We start from the raw sequence: 24811 nt of genomic DNA on the forward strand, positions 1-24811 counted from the left end.
GGAGCTCACTGGGAGGTAAATGAATGGAACAGATTCTCACTAGGCATTTTTATTCGAGTCCATCCATTGTCAGTTCTGGAGAACACTTGAGAAGTGAGCTGGGAGCAGTAGCAAATACGGTAGTGAGTTGTCAGTGGTACAGTTTGTCATTGTTTCATTGAGAAAAGGCAGACTGTCACAATAAACAGCATTTATTCCTTTCCTATTTGTGGCTTAGGGCTGGAGAAGGGGAGGTGTCACTGGTCGTAATTGTAGAACACATAAATAATAACAGTAGCTTGCAAATCATAGATCAAAGCAAACAGAGGGAGCTGGCAGTGATGAAGGCAAGAAAGTAGATGCTTCCAGCACCAGCTAATTTACTACCCTTTTAAAAAATAGGTTCTCCTTCCTAACAGTAAACGTGGAATGATTTTGTTTGCCTCTTCAGCTGCAGGTTAAGGAAGATGAAACTTCTAAATCATAGATCTTTTTTTTTTCTTTTTTCTCAGACAAAATAGATTCTATTTTATTTTTTTAATATCTTTATTGGAGTATAATTGCTTTACATTGTTGTGTTAGTTTCTGCTGCATAACAAAGTGAATCAGCTATATGTATACATATATCCCAGGTACATAAGTATGTGGAGGTGGTTTTTTCCTTCAAGAGGTACCAAGGTGGAAAGGGGGAGAGGGATAAATTGGGAGATTGGGATTGTCATATAAACACTACTATATATAAGATAGATAACTAATAAGAACCTATTGTATAGCACAGGGAACTCTACCTTATATTCTGTAATGGCCTATATGGGAAAAGAATCTAAAAAAGAGTGGATATATGTATATGTATAACTTTGCTGTACAGCAGAAACTAACACAACACTGTAAATCAACTGTTCTCCAATAAAAATTAATTTAAAAAATTCATAATCATTACTTTTACTAACTAGACGTAAGTGGTAAACATTCTGCTTACTCTTAACCATTCTTGTGCTGAGAGCGCCAGCTTGTAAAACACACATGGGGTCAGATTAGGTTTCGCAGAAAGAAAAATTGATGTTAGGATCCAAGAATTCCTAGTTTATCTCACACCCGGACAATCTGACCTCATCAGAGGTAAGACACCTAGCACCCTGCAAATTGCAGACTTGGATGACACCTTTTCTACTGGACTCCCCCAAACATGAAAAATATGACAGGACGCAATGTTAAAAATTGAGCCTGTGTGATAGAGACCCTGTGGGCAACTTTCTCATCCCTCCAACCTATGAAAACTCAGTGGGAGAATTCCCCGAGGATGACAGTGGCTGAGAAACTCTCCCCACATTATTACAATGTTGAAAGGTTTCTCATTTACTGCCAGTGAAAAGTGTCTACTGTGGCTTCTAATAAAAACCTGTGAAGCCACATGGGTGTAAAGTATTTTTTTTTTCAACTTTTCAAGAAACTAGTGACAATGCTAAGTTCACTGTTTCAGCTTTGGGTGTGAAGTATTTCACCCTATTTGTGATGGCAGGTTTACAACTGCGCTGTAACCTATTCTTACAGCCAAGTAATCAGAACCGGATTTCACACGTGGACAGCCTCTGTCTTTCTGGATGTCAGACGATTGCTCCAAACACGAAACGCGATAAACTCCATACACGTGGCTTACATGTTAGTCTGTGAGTATGAGCGTTCCACGTGGGTTATGCGAGGACTGGTTAGTGATCTTGCAAAGCAGGTAGGCTTCGTTATGATATGGAAATTGGCAATACCCAGAGCACAGGAAGAGTTGTCAGCCCTGAGCGTGACAGTGGAAAGCCCCAGGAAGGGGCTATAACCCGGAGTTTACTGTGAAGACATCGTGGCCATCAGCACTTGAGTCGTCAGGGTGCAAACTTTGGTGGTGGCTTATCCCCAACACTGGCTTTTGTACAGCAGTTCTGACAGTTGCACTGCTCACAGCAAACTGCCACTGTCGTTTGTTCTGCTTCGGTGCCACTCGACTGTCACAGCCTGTCATGAGGCAAGAAAGCTCCAAACCTAACGCCATCCGACAGGGTTTAATCATTCCTGTTACTCCTGTTGCCTGCACCGGCCACCTTGAAACACACAGCACGCAACTCTACTCTTCCTACAGCACTTGTTTCATAGGCTTCCACTGTTTGTTTGTTTTTTTTTAAGAGAGTGATGAGCTATATTCTTTTGATTAAAAAGCATCAGAGAATTTTATGTATTTGCTAAAGAAATAATACTGAAATGTATCAGTTAGGAACCAAACCCGGATGAAACTGCAGCTGGCTTTCCCTCTCCCTCCTCAAGCTGTAGCTGCTTTGCTCCTTACTTATTCTGCTGGGAAGAAGAGCGGGAAGATGTCTCTTGTTTCACCGGGAGAACTGGGCAGAAGAGAACTGGTTATTTATTTATTTTGGACGTGGACCATTTTTATAGTCTTTATTGAATTTGTTACAATATTGCTTCTGCTGTAATGTTTTGGTTTTTTGGCCCCGAGGCCTGTGGGATCTTAGCTCCCCGACCAGGGATCGAACACGCACCCCCTGAATGCGAAGGCTAAGTCCTAACCACCGAACTGCCAGGGAAGTCGTAGAAGAACGGGTTATTTCTTTGACTAGAGAAAGCAGATGGGGAAAGACATTAGCAACTTCTTTCTCCAGCCTCCCTTCATTTTGGAGAGCTTTATACCCATCGACTCACTTTTCCTGATCTGTGAAATAAGAGGAGCTCCTTGCCTTGGTCGAGGGCCAACTCCTCTCGCACAGAGGCACTCACTGAGGAGTAGCTAGGTATGTGGTGTGTCATCATGTATTTCCCAAGAAAGGGCTCAACTGCAGCTGATGGGGCGATAGACACCAGAGATGATTTGTATGCTTTTCGCTCATTCAAATAAGAGCCTGCCCTCAGGGGCAAGATTCCTCCACCACAAAGGAGAGAAATGCAGGCAGTCTTGTCAACACTCCTAGTATCAGACTCATCAAGACCCATCAAACCTGAATTGACCACGTGCTATCAGATACCGTAGTCCATCCTCACAATAGCCCTCAGAGGACCGGTGGGGCAGGGGAGCAGCGTGGCAAAGGATAAAGCGACAAGAGTTTTATGCGTTGATGTCACTCGGCCACACATGCTGTAGTATCCCTTTTGGAATACATGTTTGGGTTAAAAGTTGCTGGATTTTGGCCAGATACACTGATAATGATTATAAATATTTGGTCTGATTTCTGCATGGCCACTTCAACATTTTGTGTTTAGATTCAAGCCATCTAGCATAGTGTGTGCATTCAAATTTTTTTGATTGGCTGAAAAACTTCTTAGTATTCAATGAGACGACTGATTGATGACTAGAACAATCTGAGTTCATTTCCTAGGATCATGTTATACTGGGAAAATCATTTCTTTATTTATATTTTATTGAGTAAAAATAAGGAAGGCTATAACGAAGGAATCTTCATGAAACTAATACTTTCAAAAACTCTAAAAAGGTCACAATAAAACTAATGAGCTGAATATAGATAACCGAACTGTGAAGAACTAGGTATAAGATTACTAGGAACTGGTTCTTTTCTTCCTTTTAATTAGCATCAGAATAAAAAGCCATGAACAAAACCTGGTGTCTGGGATGTGGGAAAGGCCAAGGACATCATTGCCCTAATTTACTGGCACATGAACAATAGAATTGTCCACACAACTGTCACTGAGCTGCACCTGAAATCTGAGGCAGGAGAAACTGGGAAGTGCTCACCGGCAACCACAAGACACCCAGGTTTGCACCTGAGAGCTGACTTTCTAAAATCTAACAAAACACACAAGCTTGACAATGCCTTTGGAAAGGTAACAAAAAATCAAGGGTAGGGTGACCCCTTGGCTCATCTACATTAATATCTCAGTTTTCTGGGGGCCGCAGGTAAGATTAATTAAGGGTCTTGGCTAATAATGGGATGGAAATGTCAGCCATGGGTTGCTATGGGACAATTAGCAACTCCTTACAACTGTCCGATTTTGAAATGAAAATCATGACAGTAATCATGTTTGCCTGCCACCCATGGTCCTCCAGAATCTGGTTCTGCCTACCTTTCCAGCTTTACTCTGTCTCCCAATCGCAAGCCTCACGTTCTACCCAGACGGGAGATTGGCTTAGTAATTATTAAACGTTTGATAAATTCCCAAGGCTATTCCTTTGTTAATGCCACTTCCTTTTGCAATGCCCTTCCCTTCTTTATCACTTGAAATGTTATTCATCTTTTGATGGTAGATTTCACAATCTTTCTTATCCATGAAACGTTTTCTCAATTCTCCACTCAAGTATGTTCTCTCTCTACTGCACTTTCTAAAGCTTGTTATTTGTACTTTTCTTACAAAACTGGGTTACTTTGCATGAGTCTTCTCTCTACTGTATTGATATTATAGCAATTAGAGAGCAAGATTGTATGATTTTATACATATGTGTGTGCGTGCATATCTATATACACACACATATGCAAATCACTGAGAATATAGAACACAGTAAAGGTAAGTGGTAGGCATTCAATAAATAATAACATATTGGGGCTTCCCTGGTGGCGCAGTGGTTGAGAATCTGCCTGCCAATGCAGGGGACACGGGTTCGAGCCCTGGTCTGGGAAGATCCCACATGCCGCGGAGCAACTAGGCCCGTGAGCCACAACTACTGAGCCTGCGCGTCTGGAGCCTGTGCTCCGCAACAAGAGAGGCCGTGATGGTGAGAGGCCCGCGCACCGCGATGAAGAGTGGCCCCCGCTTGCCGCAACTAGAGAAAGCCCTCGCACAGAAACGAAGACCCAACACAGCCAAAAATAAATAAATAAAAATAAAAGGAATTCCTTTAAAAATAATAATAATAATAACATATTGTTGCCATCCCTTGTATTTTGTTAAAACTAGCACAGATAACGTCAACTTTGCTTGTGTCTAATATGCTCTTGTGATTGTTGGTCTGGTTACTAACTTGAAGATTCGTGATTAGTAAACTGATTTATAGCTTCAAAGATAGCTTCAACATCTGCCAACATAACTATGTCTATAAAAAATGTTTTACAAGGAATATGCTTGTCAATTTTATATGGTTGCTTCCTTTCCCCACATCGTTTCACTGCATAAATGAATCAAGCCTCATTAAACCCCCAAATTCCATTAACTGAAGAGCGTTCCCTGGTGTTGCCTGCTGGCCGAGGAGCCCCAGTCCAACATTTTGAAGATCACGTACATAACACAGCACCTCCTTGGTCCCTCGTGATGGTATGACATGCAAGGGCATCTCTAAACCTCTCTGCCATCTGCTTGTTCAAGGTCAAAAACAAAACTCCATGAAAATAATAACTAGTGCCTAAAACATTTCTTTCTGGGACCTGAAATTGTGGAATATGCCTCTCATTTGACCCACAGTATCATTTCAACGGTGGCTCTTTGCTGTCGATTGCACGGGAAGTCAGTCTGAGTCATCGACAAGCGGTCTTGCAGGTAAGTAAAATGGCTTCAGCCCAAGCACCACCCTGCACAAATATTTTAATATACTGAACTCAGGATAAATCCATCTTTCTTCTCATTCTTGTAAAACAACTGTGGGTATTATCCAAAAATAGCTGACTGTTAACTAGACAACTAGGCAGACCTATAATGCTCCCTGTGGACCGTGGCTATTGCGTCTCCATCTGTACAGCCCGCTGCCTGCCTGTTTTGAATTATGGAGAGCTGGGAGGGGAATCCAAGAGAGAAGGATTCAATGGCAGAGGTTGCCTCTGTTCTCGCTTGCTTGGGGGGAGATATTTTTCTCTTTTATGCTTTGATAGTGTGGCTGATTATAGACGGTTCCAACCCCTCTCCTCACTTTCAAAGTATTTCTGTGTGAAGAACCCCTGACCTAGAGTTCGTGGAGGACCAGCTGCACGTGTGATTACCTTCAGGTGTCCTAATGCTAGTTGTACACAAGCATTTCAGTTCTTTCTTGTCTTTTGTGTCTTACTTTCTTACACTTCAAAACTTGGGGACTCTTATTTCCTTCAAACAAAGAGTATAACATTTAATAAGCAGGGAAATGCACTTACAGATGAACCATGATGACATATTTCCACATCAGATGTTAGTTTTCAGCTCTGAACTCTCAATCTCTATTGTGTGAGTGGCAGCAGGTAAAGGTTTTAAACTCTTTCCAGCAGATGGAATAAGTCTTGTCAGTTGTTACCTTGCCACTGAGCTATTTTTTGTTTCTTATTTTTTTTCAGTACTCTTTTTTTCTTGGTTATATATTACTTGCTATGATCTTTTAAAAGATATAATTTTTTTTTTATATTTTGGAAGCAAAAAGAGAAATTTCTAGCAACTGTTGACTTTATTTTTTCTTAATTTTACTCTCTGTTCTGGGCTGTCTATGCAGCAGGGGTTTGAGAAAATAAAATTGGGGTGTGGTGCTCATCATTTTCACGCCAAGTAATAAAATGATACCACTGTAGTTTGAGATAATAAGTATTATTTTCTCTACTTTGGTCTTGATTGGTACCTGCATTCCACTTTTAATCCAAATGTAGTAACAAGGAATTCAACAGCTTCTATGATGAATGACCTTGCCAGAAATGAGGACTCACGTCTGCTGGGCTGCTACAGTGGAGTGCATCATACTTGGGTACAGCCCGAGGTTAGGAATATCAAAACCAACTGCGTAAATAGGAGAAAAATGAGGAATATGAGTCCAGGCTGCTGCTTTTAAGTCAAAGACCTTAAAAATAGCAACTTTGATGAAGAAAATTGAAACAAAAAGCAGGAAAAGGGTGTTAGGAATGAGATAGGAGTCAAGTTGATGGATTACAAAAAACACATAGATACACCTTAAGAGACAGGCTCATGCACGTGCAAAAATGTTATGATACTAGCTCTGGGTCTTCTTTTCTATCTGTGCTTTATTTACAGGTCGGCATTTTTTCCCCCAAAAGATCATGACAGAAGCACTCACTCAAAACTCTCAACCCCACTCCAACACACAGACAGTGTGTGACACCAATTAATCTAATGGAAGGAAACTAAACTTGGGTGAAGGAAAAAGCTGGTTCCTGCTCCACAGCTATGATCCTGGGGTCTTTCTGCAGAATTGACTGCTGGTCTTTGGTGTGATAAGACTGGTGCTCATGGTTGTTACTCCAGAGCTTACTCCTGCTGTTGCACTTCTGAAAATGTGTAATGGGTTCTGCAGCAGAAAGGAAGTTCATGACAACATACGAGGAGGGAGTTCTTAGAATGGGCAGTGGAAGAAATTTAAGAGTCCTGGATGACAGACTGGGAAATGGCAGGTTTTTTTTTAGAAGAACTTTGTGATGATTAAATTCCGTATTTAAAAAAATATTCTGACTCAAGTTCTGCAGGAGACAATATGATTCACTGAAAATAATTTTGCTTTCAAATCATGGTCTTGAGTTAGAAGACTGGACCCACCTCTTACTTACTGAGGATCTCTATAAACCTGCATTTCTTGATCTGGAAATTAGCACTAATTCTGCAGTGTTATTATAAATATGGATAGAATGATGTTGAAGCCCTAGCATCAATCTTCTCACAAAACTAGTGCTAATAATTTTTCCTAATAAACATAAACCTATAAAAAGCAATTTTTAATCTCCCTACTGACTGATATGATCAGTTAACACTTAGGCATGGTGTCTATTTGAACAAGCTTGTAGGCCCAAACAACAAACAACCAGTGAAATGATTATTTTCACAACTTATTACATTCTAAAATACCTTAAAGTAATTATGTCTCTGTAGAAGTAGACAGAGCTTAAATCAAGGACGTGCTAGTAGAAAAATTAAAACAAAGTAACTGATAATCCTTTTCTAAAAATGCATAGGTGTTTTTCATTTAGCCTCGTCACATCTGGACTCTTGTTCCAAGCTAATAGTATAATGTCATATCATGGTCCTCTACGAATAATTCTATGAGTTTCTGTTACACTTTCTAAAAATTACCCGTCATGTGGGTTGTCCAAAACTGACACAATAAACCTTGGAGAAGAAGTTAGAGACAGTTGTAGTCTCCCATACTAAGAATTTTGGAGTAAAATCCTATTGAGCTATAACTCCAGAAAAGGATCCATTGGGGCCACTGGGTAGAAAAGTCAATCCTGCCTAATTCAACTGAACAGAAACAAGAAAAAAGTGCTAAAAATGGTTCTATTTAATTGTTGTGATAGACCCATGGACCTAATACAAGTGATAGAATGGGTAAAACCATTAAGTACTAAAGATAAATTTTCTTTGGCTTTCCCTGCCTTTTTCATCATTTAAGACACATATTAGGCACCATATAAGACATGGTCCCTTCTTGCATAAAGAACTCATCGTCCTCCCTTTCCTTTGGGTTCTTCTACCCCCTCACCATGAAATCTGTGTGTCTTCAAGCCACCTTCCAGGAGCTAAGGACCTGTAACAGTAACACCTAGCTCAAGTTTCAGGGCTGGAAACTTTCTCATACCATTAAAACATTTCTTTTTTGTGTCTCATTTCCTCTCTGTTTTCTGTTACGGATGAAAGCAAATCCATAACCTAAATCTACTACTTTAGCAAATAGACAAACTATTGGATTAATACCTGATAACTGGATTCTGTGTCATTGACTTGGGAGAGATTTTATTTTAATAAGGGACTATTCAAGACCAAAACACTAATCTAGAGGTGTAAATAATTAATGGTCTTATGATAAGACAGTAAGAGATGTATTTTGGGCAGGTGGGTGTTTCTAGAGGCCCTTTAAAAATATTTTATACTTGATCCATATATTAAGTTCTCTCTGGTTATCACACTTCTAGAAAGAGGTCATATTTGGTGATAAAATACATTAATTTAAAGGAGAACCTGAGACAAAATTAATGGTCTGAGGTTGTAATATATAACTTTTATCTTGCGATATTCACAAAAGAAGTCGAACTTGTCAACACCACAGCCATCTTAAAAGTATACAATATTGGCAATGAAAGCACAAAACTATAATAACTTTAAAAAGAAATCGTCTTTTGAAACACTGCTAGCCAGAGTGTTCTGCAGATGAAAAGCAAGTAGACTTTCTCCTTATTACAATCACATACTCTCCCTCAAACATTTTTCTTTTGAATGGGCAAAAATGAGTTTTCCTCTTTTAAAAAAAGCAGTATTTTAAACAATGTGTTTTCTTGTGATAAGAGATCTGTTTTAATGTCTTTACAAAAGAGGACTTTCAAAATGATATGTTATGGGGGAAAGTGTTAGGATTACAAATCACACTGATTTTCAAAGGACCCAAAATTCTGTAAAACTGTTCCACGCTTTGCCAAGTTCTTTCAGGGAGATGCATGTTTTTCTGGAAGGTTTATGGTAGAGTTATTTGTTAGTTAGCATTGCTTTGTGAAGAAAAAATAAAATCTAAAAGGACCCCTCTTAAAATTTCTCAAAACTTAGCTCCAACAATTTTCCCCTAATCATAGGGGGAAAAGTCAATGTATCACCTTCCTAGGAATCTCCTCTATATTAATACTGTTTAGAGAGTAATCCACTATGATGCCAACTTTGCTATATTTTCCTGCTATATTTTTCCCCCCAAATAAATGCTTTTCTTTAGCCTCTTGATCTTATAGCATTATAGTAGAGATCCTCTAACATAAAATTTAATAAATATATTCAACCTACATTTCTCATTTTGCAAAGTTATTTGAAAAATAGTTTAGAATTATTCTATAATGTTCTAGCTTTAAATTACAGTGTAATAATTTATGGGCAGTGTACGCAATGACATCTGGCCCTTGGCCTCTTGTCTAACAATACAGTAGACAAGAATTATTACTCCATAATTCACATCCTGTCATGTCTTATTGCTTAATTAAAGCACAACCTTCCTCTACATGACAAGCAATTGGACTGTTAACATTGTAGATGATTATCCAATCTAGCATATTTTATTTTTACAACTTACTCTTTTTATGAAATGAGGGTGCTTACTTCAGGCACACCTACCTCTGAAAACATGAAAAACCTGTTTCTTTACTTACCTTCTGGCTCTTGTACAAACTGCCACGAACAAAAACATGGGCAAAGTATTAGCTGTTACAAATTAGTAATTTAAATATTGAAATAACAGTCCAATATCTATCAAGCAAATTAATGAATGAGTTTGATGGCCTCTGAGTGTAACAGTTTCTTTTCTCTGTTCTTCTTTTTTTTTGGCCGTGCTTCATGGCATGCGGGATCTTAGTTCTCTGACCAGCGATTGAACCGGTACCCCCTGCAGTGGAAGTGCAGAGCCCTAACCACTGGACTGCCAGGGAATCCCCTGGTCTTCTGTTATTGATCAAGCAAATACTAGGGGTGATGCATATGTGCTTGTACTTGTACAATATATAAATGCGTAGGGTCTATACAAGAAAACCTTAAAACTCTACTGAAGAACTCAGAAGAGAATAAGAAAATGACAAAGGCTAGTAATCATGTGAATAAGAATATTGTATAGTGCAAAGGTATGGATTTTCCTCAAATCTATGAATCTGACAGTAATTCAATAAAAATTTAAAAGTCAACAGGATTTTTTTTACCTTGATAAAGTGATACTAAAATTTTTAGGTTAAAGGATAAGTACTCAAAAACTGCTAGAAGAACCCTTGGGAAGGAGCAATGAGCATCACCTGGTGATGTCCTATATCATATAATAAAATATATCCCAAATGGTACAATAATTAAAAGAGTTTGGTACTGGAGAAGATATGATAAGTAAGATCAATGCAAATCTGGAAATAAACACAAATATATATAGAAATTTGGATTATGACATTAGTAATATTTGAAATAAATGGGATAGAAACATTTGGTTAACTATTTGAAGAAAAAATAAATAAATCTGGACCCCTATCTAATTCTTTACAGCAAATAAATCTCAAATGGGTCAAAATTTAAATATGAAAAATGGAACCATATAAATTCTAGAAGGTAAATTCATTTATAAGCTGACAAGATTTTTTTTACACAGGATGCAAAATCCAGAAGACATAAAGAAGAGATTGAAAAGAACAGCCAAGAACAGTATAACTAAAATCAAAATGCAAATGAAAACTCAGAGAAAACATATTTAATATGCTTGAAAAGATAATGTTCCTAATTAAAAAAATACTCCAATCAAACACAAGAAAGATGATTACCACAACAGACAAACAGTCAAAAATTAGGAAAGCTATATTCTTTTTAAAAATTGAAGTAGCATTAGTTTATAACATTATCTAAGTTTCATGTGTGCAATATTATATCAATGTCAATATCCTAGTTGTGATATTGCACTGCAAATCTTGAAAGATGTTACCTTTGGGGGTAACTGTGCAAAAGGTATAGAGGATCTCTCAGTATTATTTTTATAACTGCATGTGAATCTACAGTGGTCTCAAAATTAAAAGTTTAATTTTATAAAGGACAAAAAAACTAGGAAAGACCATATATAGGAAGAGAAAATTTCTAATACCCGAGAAACACATGAAAATAGAATCGTTTTTAGTCCAAAGGCAAATACAAAGAAATATGATAACTAATGGTGAGGATGAGGGTGGTAAGGAAAGTAGCTCTCTCATTCACTGTTGACAGAACTGTAAATTTGTCTAATCTTACTAGAAGGCAATTAAGATAGATATATATATATATCTCCTGTAAGATGTTACAGAAAAACTTGAATGAACTTTTTGGCCAACCCTATGTATATGCAAATTTTAAATAAATTCTCATGCCCTTTGACCCACTAATGCTAATTTACTTTGTGAATATAGCAGCGAAGATTTCTCAAATATAAGTATATACAGAGATATATTACAGCATTTTTGCTAATAGTGAAAAATTGGAAATAACTAAAGAGTATATCAATGGAGAAGTGTTCTGACTAACTGAATTTTGGCACGTTCGTGAGGGAGCAGCTGTTAAAAAGAATGAGGCAGATATCTGTGAGCCAATATATATCAAAATTAAGGGGGAAAAAAGCAATGTGCAAGAAAATGGGTATACATACTTCTTTTGTATAAGTAAAAAAATATTAGCCAATCAGTACTTTACTTTTGTATAAGTAAAAAATTATTAGCCCATCATCCTATCTATGTCCTAGGTCAAAGGAGATCGATAGGATGGTGAAGAGGGGGGCAGATAGGTCAGTGTGTGGGGAAAGGCTCACGGGGGCTCCATCTTGTAAACCTCTTGGGCTTTGAGGGGGGACAGCTTGACCTGTGTTCCACATGGCAGTCCCCCACCACGTCACCCCTTCTCCACGTGCTTTGCTCTACGCTGGTAGCACAGGGGCTGGGCAGTGAGCTTAGTGCCCGGAACCGTCCAGACAGTGATGAGCACATGAGAGACCCACTAGCCTGTGAGTAGTTCTCTGGACCGTTCCCTCCCTTGGCTTTGAGGATGGGAGGCCACCCAGACCCACCCCTGCTCTTACTTAGTGGTATCTAAATAAGTAGAGGCACAGGTATAAGTAAGCAGAACAAGGTAAGTAGATAAATAGCCGTACATAGGGAATTAAGAGTCAAATAGTACAACATTCCTATCTTTCCTTATTATTGCTTACAGACCACTATCCACTCCCCCTCCTCAAATACCCTATCTTGGAAGAGCACATCACTAGGCTATATCACACTTTAAAGCTACTCCTTACCAATCTCCCCCAGGTCCTCTTCTGCATTCCTTGGAAATTTTTTACCCTAGTTCATTCTCACTCTTTCTAACATTACTCCTGTCAAATTCCAGGTGATTTGATATCCCCATTGATCCTTGCAAGAGCAAACCTACCCTCTTAGTCATGAGCTCCAAAGTTCTTCTACTCTTTTTAACCTCTTTTACATGGTCACAATATTGACTTTTTTTCATCACAAATGACTGAAATCTCTCCATTACCTCAATTTTAAGCACTCCATTCTTTAACACCAACCCCCTCCTCATTCCAGCTCATTCCCTAAAGGCCTGGAACTCCTTCTGCAACTGTGCTTACAACCTTTAGATCCTAACGCCATTCCTCTGCCTCTCACCCCCTCATTTCGTATCCAGTTTAAATTCCACAACCTTATGCTATAATCATCCCCTTGCATACGCCGTCAACTCATTCACCCAGCTTGAGTTCCTTGATATTCCCTTGGCAAAACTCCAACCACTGTGCCACCAACTCTGCCTACTCTGTACCTGCACTTGCACAACTGAGTACGGTGAATGAATATGGTGAATGAAAACCACACAACCTTACACACTGGTCTTATCCTAAATTCCTGACCACTAACCTCCACGGCACCTTCGTGCTTCTGGTTTCTCACATTATTTTCTCAGTCTACTCATGCTCCCTTCCATCATGATTTTATACGCTCTCCTCCACCTTCAAACCTCCACCATCCTCAGTGTCAGCTGATGCCCTTGCTTCTATTGCATTAAAACAAAGCGGAGAAGCTAGAAGAGATCTTCCATAAGGTCTCTCCTCATCTGCCCACCTTTCTGTGTTTGCACTTGTTGATGCCAACTTCTCTTCGCTGGATCTCCCTCCACACTTGCATGAAGCCTGATGCTCTCTCACCTACATACAAAGAACTCCAGCAGATCTTTCTTGCATCAGCAATTTCCCCCCGATTGACTTAACTGTCCTTATCAAATACAAAACATACTGTTATTGTTATTATCTCAAAGGAAACAAAACTTTCTCCCCACTTCTAACTATAGCTACCATCTAATTTTTTTGTCTCTATTTATAGCAAGATTCCTTCAAAGAGTGATCTGTACAGATTACTTCTAATTTTTCTCTTCTCATTCTCTTGAGCCAATGTCAATTAGATTTTCTCTCCCACCACACCACAAATGACCTAACATTGCGAATCCAATCCAATCTTCAGGTTCCTCGATATAAGGACATTTACAAATGGCTTCCACATGGTTTCCAGGAAACCACCCTTTTCCAGTCTCCCCCCCCCTCTTCATTGAGTAAGCCTCAGAATCCTGACTTCTTGACATTGGGGTGCTTGTGTCTAAGCCCTGGTTCCTCTTTTCTTCTCTACCCACAATGGCTCCTCTAGTGATTTCACCCCGTTATGTGGCTTTAAATACCATCTATATGCTGAGAATTCCTATCTCTAACCAAGACCTAATCTACAGACTGTGGCTGTAGTTGACCTCACATCTCAGACCGAATCCATCACAAATTCTGTCAGTACCAGCTTCAGAATACACTTGGAACGGAAAACTACATATTGCCACTGCTTCCTCCACCTTCCTGGCTCCAGCCACCATCATCTCCTGCCTGGATGATTACAACAGTCTTCTAACTACTGTCCCTGCTTCTGCCCTTTCTCCTGCTTGGTCTAGTATCAACATAGCAACCGGGGATGTCCTTTTAAAGCATACATCAGGATCACCTCATCTCTCTGTTCAAAGTCATCCAATATTCCACATCCCGAAAATACAAAATCTTTTAAAAGCTTCCCATGTTACATGGATTAAAAGCTAAAATCTGTTAGTAATCTCCAGCTCTGTGACTCTCCTATGCTCTTCTGCTCCTGCCCATACTCTTGCCCATTCCAGCTCTCTTAGTTCCTTTGCACTACTTTCCTCCACCCGGTAGAGCTTTCCTCAGAGCCTTTGCACGTGCTATTTTTCCTGCCTGGAGCTCTTTCCCAACTATCCACTGGGTTCCTTCTCTCCTCCTTCAAGTCTTTGCTTAAATATCACTTTCTCAATAAGACCTTCAAGTCATCCTTCCTTGTTTTACTTTTTCTATACTATTTACTTCTCTCTCTCTCTCTCTCTGTCACACACACACACACACTCACACACTCACACACATAGTCTTATTTATTCTGTTTATAGTCTGTTTCTCCCCACAAGAATGTAAGCCCCATGAAGGCCAGAATTTTTAAAAATTTGTTTTGCTTACTGTTACACCCTAGCACCAAAAATAGTGCTTGATATGTAAGAAACTCTGAATAACTATTTGTTGAGTGAATGCATAAATGATAAGTAGATATTTAAAGGGATATGAATTTCTGTGGAAGAAAAATTATAGCTAGTAATTATTTGAGGGGAAGTAATTTTTTAAATTTACATATTTTTTCCTAATCATGTACATCATTAGTTTTTGTTATTTAAAATTACAACAAAAATGATATTAGCATGGATATTACAGGATGTTATAGGATATTTGTTGGTTTTTTCAACATGCTCCTGTTTTTTTAAAAAAAAGGTAACAAATTTTATTAATAAATCTTCAAGATCTTTAAAATTGCTATTAAAGTTACAAGCAAGAAATTAACCCAGAGATCAAACAGCAGAATAATGAATTGCCCAGCTAACTGAATAGTCCCACATCTAAAGAGTTATATAAATTCCAAATGAAGAAATAGTATAAGAAACCTTTCAAGTGATTGAAGCAAGTGACTGAAGCAGTAAGTATATGATAAGTGATCTGTTTCAAAGACCAGAGAAACATTTACCGAGGATTTTTGGACACTGCAATGGTAGAGGGTGACCAGCATGTCTTTTGATATGTTCATTCATGTACTGGCTAGTAGCAGTATGCTTGTGATGAGATGTAGGAATTGGAAACTTGGATCTGACGGTCCATGTTCAGAAACAGAACAGAGTAAGAACTGATTTGATTAGCCTGAGTGATAGGCTATTATGATAATGGCTCCATTCCGGGCAGCGTGGCCCTGGACCTCTCAGTGCTGACTGTTCCATCTCATAATAACTTATGACTTTCTGTCAGGCACCAGCACTTTGATTACCCAACATATATGAAGACAAAAGCTGATAACTAGTTCAGGTACCTTTGAGCAATTTGAATCCAAAGGTATGTTCCTCATAGTACGATGAAAGAATGTTGAGTTTTTGTTAACTGCATTAAAAATATGTGAATTCAAGTAGAATTTTCTGCCAATTTATGAACATATGGTTACTTTTTCTACGAATAAATATTTCTACGGGTTCATGAGACTAATGAAGCACACAGTGATACTGCCTTTTCATCATTATTAAAGATATAAACTCTCAAGAGATATGAAGAGATTTAGGTCATTCCATGCATAATTTCATACAAAGCCACTTCAAGTACCAAACCTTGCTCAGTACGTAATAGGTGATGAAGGAATGTGGTCTGAACACATAATAACAAAGAAATCAAAATAAACACTTAGGATTTTTGAGGGCCATGTTTCCTGCTCCTTCCACCTAAATAATTGTTTTGTTTTAATAGATAATGCTCTATTACTTATATTCCCATGGCCTTGATACATTGTATTTGGGTCCTGCTAGCCACCCAATAATAAAAGGATCTAAGTAAAGAAGCTGTTCCATTTTTATTCCATTTCGGTCCCAGCGAGATAGTCTTGATGTTAAAAGCATTCTATATTTTTTACGAGATTATCAGCTCAAGATTTTCTGATCTCTCTCAATTTTTCTCCACTTCAGGTTTTCTCACTGGTAATAATAAAGCCATTTTGATAGAAATGTAGCCATCTTATGATTTTCTTTTTAAGTGGAGCGTCACATTTTTCACAATTTGAAACAGTCGGCACAGCGAAGTGCACTGCAGTGGAAAGAGAAAAAGTGTGAGAGCAACACGTTCTCCTAAATTTTCAGGAATCCAAAGTCTTAAAAGAATTCTTTTTGATTTTTGCTGCTAGGACATGGTAGTTCCCTAAATACTTCTGAATCTAACCCTGTTTCCTTCTGTCACTTTCTTCTCTGCTTTGGCCAGTACTGATTTTTTGGAATGTTTGGGTTCTGTATTTTACTTATTACTTCTAAAACTTACTGCAGTGCTTCTATTGTTTGGTATTTTTTTCCTTTTGTTCTCACTGTTTGCTTTTCCACTTCTATTCATTTTGATGTACAACCGTTATGCTTAATAATTTCTCAATCTAGTTTTCTTTGTGGTCTTCATCCCTTTACTCTCACCTTTTAAACTTTTACATGGTAAAACTCAAGCTCTATTTGTATTTTGTCTGAATAATACACACATTTTAATGATATATTTTAAGTAACTAATTTAATATCCCATATTATTCATATTTCCTTGACGAAAGTTGCAACACTGCGCTTTTCCATAATTTTTAAAACAGTTAAAAATCTGTGAATAACACTTTCAGATATAAATGAAGACATCTAATATGGTGTAATCGTCTTCAATTTTAGCGAATAGCCCTGTGCTTGAATTTTATTTTAGACCACTAAGCCACCTAGATTATATCAAATGGTTTTTAGATTTCGTGAAAGCGAGAGCCTCAGAATGCCTCTAAACGTCTTTCAGAATGAAATAAGCATAGAAGGACTGTCTCAGTACGGTCTTTGGGCGTGTTTACAGTCAGGTGCACCTCTGGAAACTAAGCTCAAGGACGACGGCTGATCTCAAACAAACCCCCCACAGCGCATGTGCCGGTTGCTATGCAACACAATTTAACATCCACAAATGATGCCAAGCGGTGTTTGCACACTATAATTGGCTTGTGAGTTTTGCGGCTTGCAAACTGAGAAGACAAGGTGGTTATTTAAATTTCAATGGCTATGTTAAAGTGCTACTTTTTCAATTAAAAAAAAAAAAACAACAACAACTATAACGCAAAACCTACATCTTAAAACTGAAGAAAAGACCTGACTTCTGTGATAATAAATGTTCAACAGTCTGGAAAGTTTCTCTTTCACTCTTTGGGAAAGCAAAGAACATATTTCAATAACTTTTTATGCTGGTCTACTCACCTAGCTTCTCTGATGAGCTGGCTGTAGGAAGCCTGTATAGAGGCAGGGCTCAATTAGTGCAATTTAGGTATCCTTGGACGTCAATCATTCCTGTTGAGAGGTGGGACTCCTAAGCTCTCAGTGCATTAATTAAGAGCTTATCTCAGCAGAGCCATCTTTCTACCTAAGGACCAAAAAGAAAGTTTTAATTAGATTTTTAAAAGCAAGTATGTCATCTATGAAAGCAAGTATAGTTCTTTAGTTAGTCTGTGAGGCCACACCTGGAAGAGAATGTTGCAAACCAGACAAAGGGCACCTGTTTTCAATCATCTGTGATGTTATAAGTAAGTGGGGAGCATCAATCTCCAACACTGGCTTCAGTCCTTGGACCATCACCTCATGTAAATAACTGAAGTTTTGACTACGTTGTTTCATTGCCAACATAATTATTGGACCCTTGTGTAATTATTGATGCAGAGCTGATGCTGATCAAGTGCAATTACAACGCTGAGGACAGACAGTATTTTTCTCTGATGGCTGACTTTTTGTTCCAGGCTAGTTTCTGACTGAATATGCAATGGGCAACACAATGCAAGTTCAGCAAAAGGGAGTGAGGGAACTTGCACAACACATCAGTTTCATTGGTTCAGTGATGGTGTGAGTGTGCTGTTGCTGGCTAACCTAAAAATACAGGGACTCGAGACGTAAAATCTTAGCTAGGCTCATTGGTGTCAGCTGCTTGAGAGGCTGTTCTACTGGAATGGCTTGTGTGAGGCCATCAAACTCACTCCTTAGGGCTCACTTGGGAAATAATAGATACATTATTGATTAAAATATTTATAAATTAAGGGAGGGAAACAAATTTTAAAAGCCAGTTCGGATTCTAGAAGGGAAATATATCTACTAATAGCTATTAGCCCCTCCCCCTCCATAATTAAAGGGGGGGGGGGCGGGATGCATGCTTAGGAGACCAAACACACACGAGTCCGCCAATGTCAAGGAAAAAGCAAACAGTGAAAACAAAAGGAAGAAAAACTACTGAACAACAGAAACACTGCAATCAGTCGTAGAAATAATGAATAAAGGACCAAACCTAAACTTCCAGAAAAATCAGCACTGGAAACAGTAGCAATGCAAAATTTCTGTTTTCGGAAAAGTTACAGACAAGGGGGACATATAAACCCAAGCACAATGAGGACAAAATAAATGACGTGGTGATTACAAGGGTGTTTCTGACAGGCAGGACTAGCACCACGGACAGATGCTTCAGAGGGCGGAAAGAGCTCTGCTCACTGGCTCAACATGATAGAACTCGCTTTCCAATGTTCCTCAGTGCTATGATATTTCACTTTGTTTTTCTAAGGGAAGGTGTCTAGGAAATCCAGTTACTGTATAGGCTATAAATCTACCCCCTAAGCAGCGTACTTGACATGTACTGAATAACAGCCACAAAGCTGACAAAAGAAACTATAGATTTTACAGGTATATGGTTTGTGCAGTATGTTTCTAAATGATAGCGTACGATGAAAACATTACTATATAGACACTTTGTCAGAAGAATACAGTTGGGAGATGGTAACCCATCATTTATGTTAATGTTCATAGAGATATTTTATAGTCCTTTCTCCACTCTTTCCCCTCACGTATTTTCCCAGCTATTTTGCCTCATTTATTGTGCTGTATAATGTTTATTGCACAATGCATTCAGTAGTACTCCCCAGATACCACTTGGTAATTGTGCTGGTTACACCTATCTTGTGTGCCTGATAAATTTATATAATACAAACATCCTGCCTTTGAATACCCTTTTTGTGTCCTTCAATGCATCTTTTTATTTGCATTTAAGCCAGGGTATATTTACAAAGTCCAATGACCTCTTGGGCATCCTATACTCAAGGATGTCTAAATGGTAATATTCATACATACAGTTTTATGTTTTATGATTGTGTGAAATTTGTTTACCCCAGGAATCTCTTTGTTTTCCAAACAATGTTTAAGTTATGTTTATGATAGACTGAGGGCAGAACATGGTGAAATGAACAGATATTTAGTGCAGTTGTTTTCAAAGGAGGAAAACATCGTGATGTGCCTTTCCATGGGTTGTCAGCTTTTTTTTTTTTTTTTTTCCTGAACAAATCTGGGAATCTGAAGGCTGCTTCCAGTGACAGTGACCAGGGCCATTGCTATACATTCCCTGTCAGTTCCTATGGGCCATGTTTCTCAATTAAGAACAGGACAGAAGGAATAGGCTTCAGAGCAGGCAGTAAATTTAGTCAAATATATGAATTTTCTTCTTACTGCTCAATTTGCAGCTGCAAAAGAACCTAACTTTAGGATTAGGGGTAAAAGTAAGTCTTTTCCTGAATGAAAATTTCCTTGTTTTTTTATACAACATTTTCTCAACTTAATGAGACCTTTTGAGTCAGCTAAAGTAGAGGGCCAGCTGGAATTACAGCTGGAACAGTGTATCCGATATATTATACCCTTTGTGATTTGCTCTGAAATTGATTGCAATGTTGCCATGGCATCCCAAGGGAGAAACCTTGGTCTGTGTTTGGAGAATGGCAACTCGTAGGAGACCTGCGTCCATCTTCTGCCCTGCCTGTACTATAGGAAATTGCACCATTTCTCAAAGATTCTGTTTATGATGCTACCAGACCCCTACCTGAACCCAAGACTCTCATCTCCTCAGAAAGTGGTTCTCTGTTACTAGCTACCTGCTTCCACTCTTCTCCCTTTTAGCAGCCATGATGACAGCTGTAGGGCAGGAAAGTCTATGACCTTGTTTCTTCTCCTAAGGTTTTGGTAAGCCACCCCTAGTTCCTGGCAATCTGGCAGGGGTCACTGATGTTTATTAATTTGATGAACTGCGGGCTGATTAAAAAAAAAAAAAAAGTGAGCACTTGTAGTGACATCTCAGAGGCTCAATCTGTTTCAATTTAAATTTTAATTTATTCACTATTTAAGGGTAGCAGAGTTGGGGTTCGTATTATTGTTTCTTAAATGGTATTTGAGTGTATATACTCACATGAAGCTATGTGGCTCAGAAAACAAAGACTTCGAATGCACTTACTCATAGAATAGTTGTTACCAGATGGACCAGTAAATTCTTTTGAACGTTTAGCTGATTCTTTCAGTGAAATCAGTCAAACTAGCATATATTAATTTGCCACATTTTCTATACTCATGGGACTTGTATCCAAAGGCAAACTATAATGAAGCTGTAGATAAAATGACCCAGTTTTGTGTTGTCTTATTACTAGTGATTAAGTGTGAAAGAGCAGGATTTTTGTCGGACCTCCTCTACTCTTTTTGAGAAACTATATTAGAGGGAAGAAAAATTCCTGTTTTAAATATATTGTGAGAAAAAAGAGAGACATTAAAATGGAACATTGGGTTCAAATACACAGGTATCATTAGCAGTATAACCTGGGACTTCCAGTAGCCTTGAAATGATGAAAACACCAACTTTGAATCTATTTTATAATTGAGATTTGCAATTGTGAAATGATTAGAGATTTTCATGTTTCTGTTAATGAGATTTAATACAGAAAACTTTACAGATACTAATTCAATCTCGTAACGCCAAAGAAAGACAAACCAAGTCTAGTGTCTCAGAATGTGTAGGTTTGGGGAACAAGACAGAATATTCTGCAAAGTCTACTTATTTAGATAGATTTTTTTTTCCCTAAGCTGGGTGGGTTATCAGTCTTTTACCTTTGGCATTTTATTATTCAGTTTAATGCTGAAATATTTTATTGTACCTGAGCCTAGAGGTTTTCCGCTTTAACATATTTATAAGACAATAATAAATAAATGATGATTTAGTCCAGTACTGATGTCAGGATTGTAGTAAGTTTCATATTTTTTTTTCAGATTTCCCCAGTTTTATTTACATGTCTGTATGTTAAGTAGTACACAGGTTTTTTTTTTAAACCTTTTTTTTAAAAAAAAAACCAAAACACTTTTCCCAATTCTGACTGAGGAAAAATGATTAGTTTGTAGCTACTTTCTTGACATCTGAATTGTTTGGGAGAGAACAGTCCTCAAGTTTTATGGGCATTAGGTTATATAAGTGATGTCACCTACTGTCTACTTGTACTGAATGTCTCAGTTACCAAATTTTTTTCTTGTAACTCTTCTTCAAGTTTAACAATAATTGGGGGGGAGGGGCAAAAATTAATGTACTTCATTGAGAACATGTTCTAATGTAATTTTTGAATTAAAGATCAATCTTTCATAATAAAAAATTTGGCAGTTAGTGAAACTATTCAAACACTTTAGAGGTAAAGTATTGTGGTGAAAACAGTAGGGGAAATCCATATTTCTTTATTTATTTTTAAACAATGTTTTCTCACTTACCCCGCTTTTTTGTATTTTCATGTAGATTCTACATGTGGGCATATTAGCATATGTTACCCAAACGTGTTAACTGTATCTTTATTAAGTCAACTGATTTTCTTTCAAAGAATATTGAGAGTGGAGAACATTTTAGTACTTAACAAATATTCAGTATTTCCAAATAATCTTGTAAATGTCATGACATTTGGAGAGCTTCACTTTTATCAGGCCATTTCCTTAAAATTCCTGTAGAAACTATACACAGGGTATTTTTAAGAGAGTTTTTGGTTATTCTACAGTCCATGTCTATTCTCTACCAATAATCAAACTTATATCTCCTATTCTCATATTCTCAATAACTCTAAGCCAGGAGAAAAATAATGGCCTTTTTTTCAGTCATCTAAAAACTCTTGAGACTTAGGGTCCCATTTAACCAGTTATACTTTCACATAAAATATGAATCACTTTGAAAATTGGTCTCCTTCAGTCAAAATCACCAAAACAACAAGTCTGTAATTGAATACAAATGCATACATATGTCTGTATATTTGCATGGATATGTTTAATGCCAAGTAAAAATCTTCAACTTCTTCCACTGTCAGTACTAAGACATGTATGTATGTGGTTATGTGGGGTATAAATGAGATGTGATAGATTCTTTCACACTTGTGTTTATTCAGTACATTGTCATTGAGTCCCCAGATAAGTGCCAAGCATATATATATATATATATATATATATATATATATATATATATATATATATATATATATAATGGTTATCTAATACCTCAGTACATTTATCCATTGGTCTCTACATTTGTCTATTTTATGTACCATGCATTCTAATACTATTATCAATTCAATGATTTTTCACTTTCCAAAAACACTTAAAAAAACATACTCTGTGTTGAAGTCTGATTCGCTGCATAAGATGATTGAAAAAGCAATTCTAAATGATTTCTGGTCATTCAGTATAAGGGAGAATTTTCAAAGATATGTTTATGGCTTAATAATTAAGTCGGGGTGAATGTGCCTGCTGGGAACTTCTGCAATAATAAAACAGAATGGCAGGTTCCAAGCCTCAAACAAAGAACTTTTTCTTTCAAAGATCTGAGTCACAGCATATTAGTATTTAATAGTTTTGCATTTTTAAATGCATAATGCCAAAATTTCATAGTAAGGAGTCTTGAATAATTATTCAAGTTCAATCCAAAAGGTTCTGAGAAACAAAGAATGGGAAGCAAATATTCAACAACATAACTATCCCAGGAACTCTAAGTGACAGAAACAGTAAGATACGGTTGCTTTGATCTCAATTTGATCTCAATTCTGGAGCCTCCCCTTTCCCCACCCGTAAGATACTCAGACTCAGTCTTTTTCTGCCTTCTACACACTAATCTGCAGCTGGTAACAACATCTCAAAATTCCAAGGGACGCCCACAAGAGGAAATGGCTGTCTGGGAACAGTATTGATGCTTGACCCACAGACCTCAAAGTGCTCAGGTTTTATCAAAAGCTAAAACAGGAGAGCATAAAAGAATGCACGAGTTAGCCACTTTTCCTGAGATTCAGTGAATTCAGTCACCCTTTTCTCGATGAAATGATCACAGAAAAATGATACTAGTCAATAGAGATAAGCAATAGCTGGGATGATAAAGATATGGAAACTTTCTGTTTCAAAGATACAGCCTACAGTGATTACAGAAGTTTTGGAAAATAACTTCTTTTTAAGGTAGCATTTTAACATACATAGACTTCAGAAGAGTGGACTTAATTATACCTTGATATCTATTTACATTTATCAACATTCATCTATTTATCTATCCTCAGCAGTCAAAGAAAAATAAAGTTCTACTTTCACTCCATGGTAGTAACTGGAAGAAATTGCTTAGATACTGATTTTAATTACAGAGGTCCAAGGTTGAAAACACAACTCCCAATCTTCATCTGCATTTTCAGGCCATGTAAAATCACAACACTTTAGAGAACTCTCAGGACAGTTAGGCAGTTCTAATCTGTGTCCATCCTCCTCCTTCCTTTCCTCCTCAATAAATAATGGATAAAGCAATGATAGGTCTTTGCTGACTTTTTAATTATTCTAGTATACAAAAATTATCTCCTGGAAATAAATTAACATCTATACAATAGTCTGCAAATGGTTGGAAATGTGATTTGGAGCATTTCTTAAGATGCTCCACGTGTTCTGTTTTACTTTTGAGCCAGTTCATCACTTCACTTATCTCCTTACCTCATCTCATCTTCACCTATCTCCACCTCATCTTCACCTCAAAACACAAGCTTCTGTCTCACTGAGTCAGAGATTCATTCTGTTATTTTGCCCCTCTTTTTTTGGTTTGCTATCCAATTTTCTATCAATTGGAACTAACTAACATATCAACAGTGCAAATACAAATGTTACACCAATCTCAAATGGAAACCTCTTTTTACCAGAAACACAGTTAATAACTGTGTAGCTATAACAACTGTACTAAGTACAGTCTACCTGATTTATGAATAGGGTATTCTCGGTAAGTGGATTTTCACGATAATGGCTGCTTAGCCCTTTAAGAATCATTATGCTTTTTTTTTTTTTTTTTAATCTTTTTTGTTTGGGATCTTAGGGAAAAAATGAAGGCACCCCACACTTCTGCAAATTAAGAAACTGTCACAGGAAATAAAATCAAAATAATCTGAATTAAGGGAATAGAGAGGTGCTTCTAGATGTAGAAGAAGGGTGAGATGGTCCTTTCACGAAATGGCTTCAGAATCCTCTTTTGCTGTGCTTT

General features: G+C 37.6%; 1 protein-coding gene across 13 annotated transcripts in view; it reads right to left on the reverse strand.

Moving 5' to 3' along the window:
• The window catches only part of TENM3 (teneurin transmembrane protein 3), a 2524603-nt gene that overhangs the window by 960387 nt on the left and 1539405 nt on the right, over nt 1-24811 (reverse strand). For all 13 annotated transcript variants that reach the window (XM_059909693.1, XM_059909692.1, XM_059909687.1 and 10 more), the window contains one exon: nt 17704-17866. The gene's annotated coding sequence lies outside the window, so the exon portion shown is untranslated. The remainder of the gene's footprint in view (nt 1-17703; nt 17867-24811) is intronic.

The sequence above is a fragment of the Balaenoptera ricei genome, chromosome 21 (genome assembly GCF_028023285.1).
Source record: "Balaenoptera ricei isolate mBalRic1 chromosome 21, mBalRic1.hap2, whole genome shotgun sequence".
NCBI classification, from domain to species: Eukaryota; Metazoa; Chordata; class Mammalia; order Artiodactyla; family Balaenopteridae; genus Balaenoptera; species Balaenoptera ricei.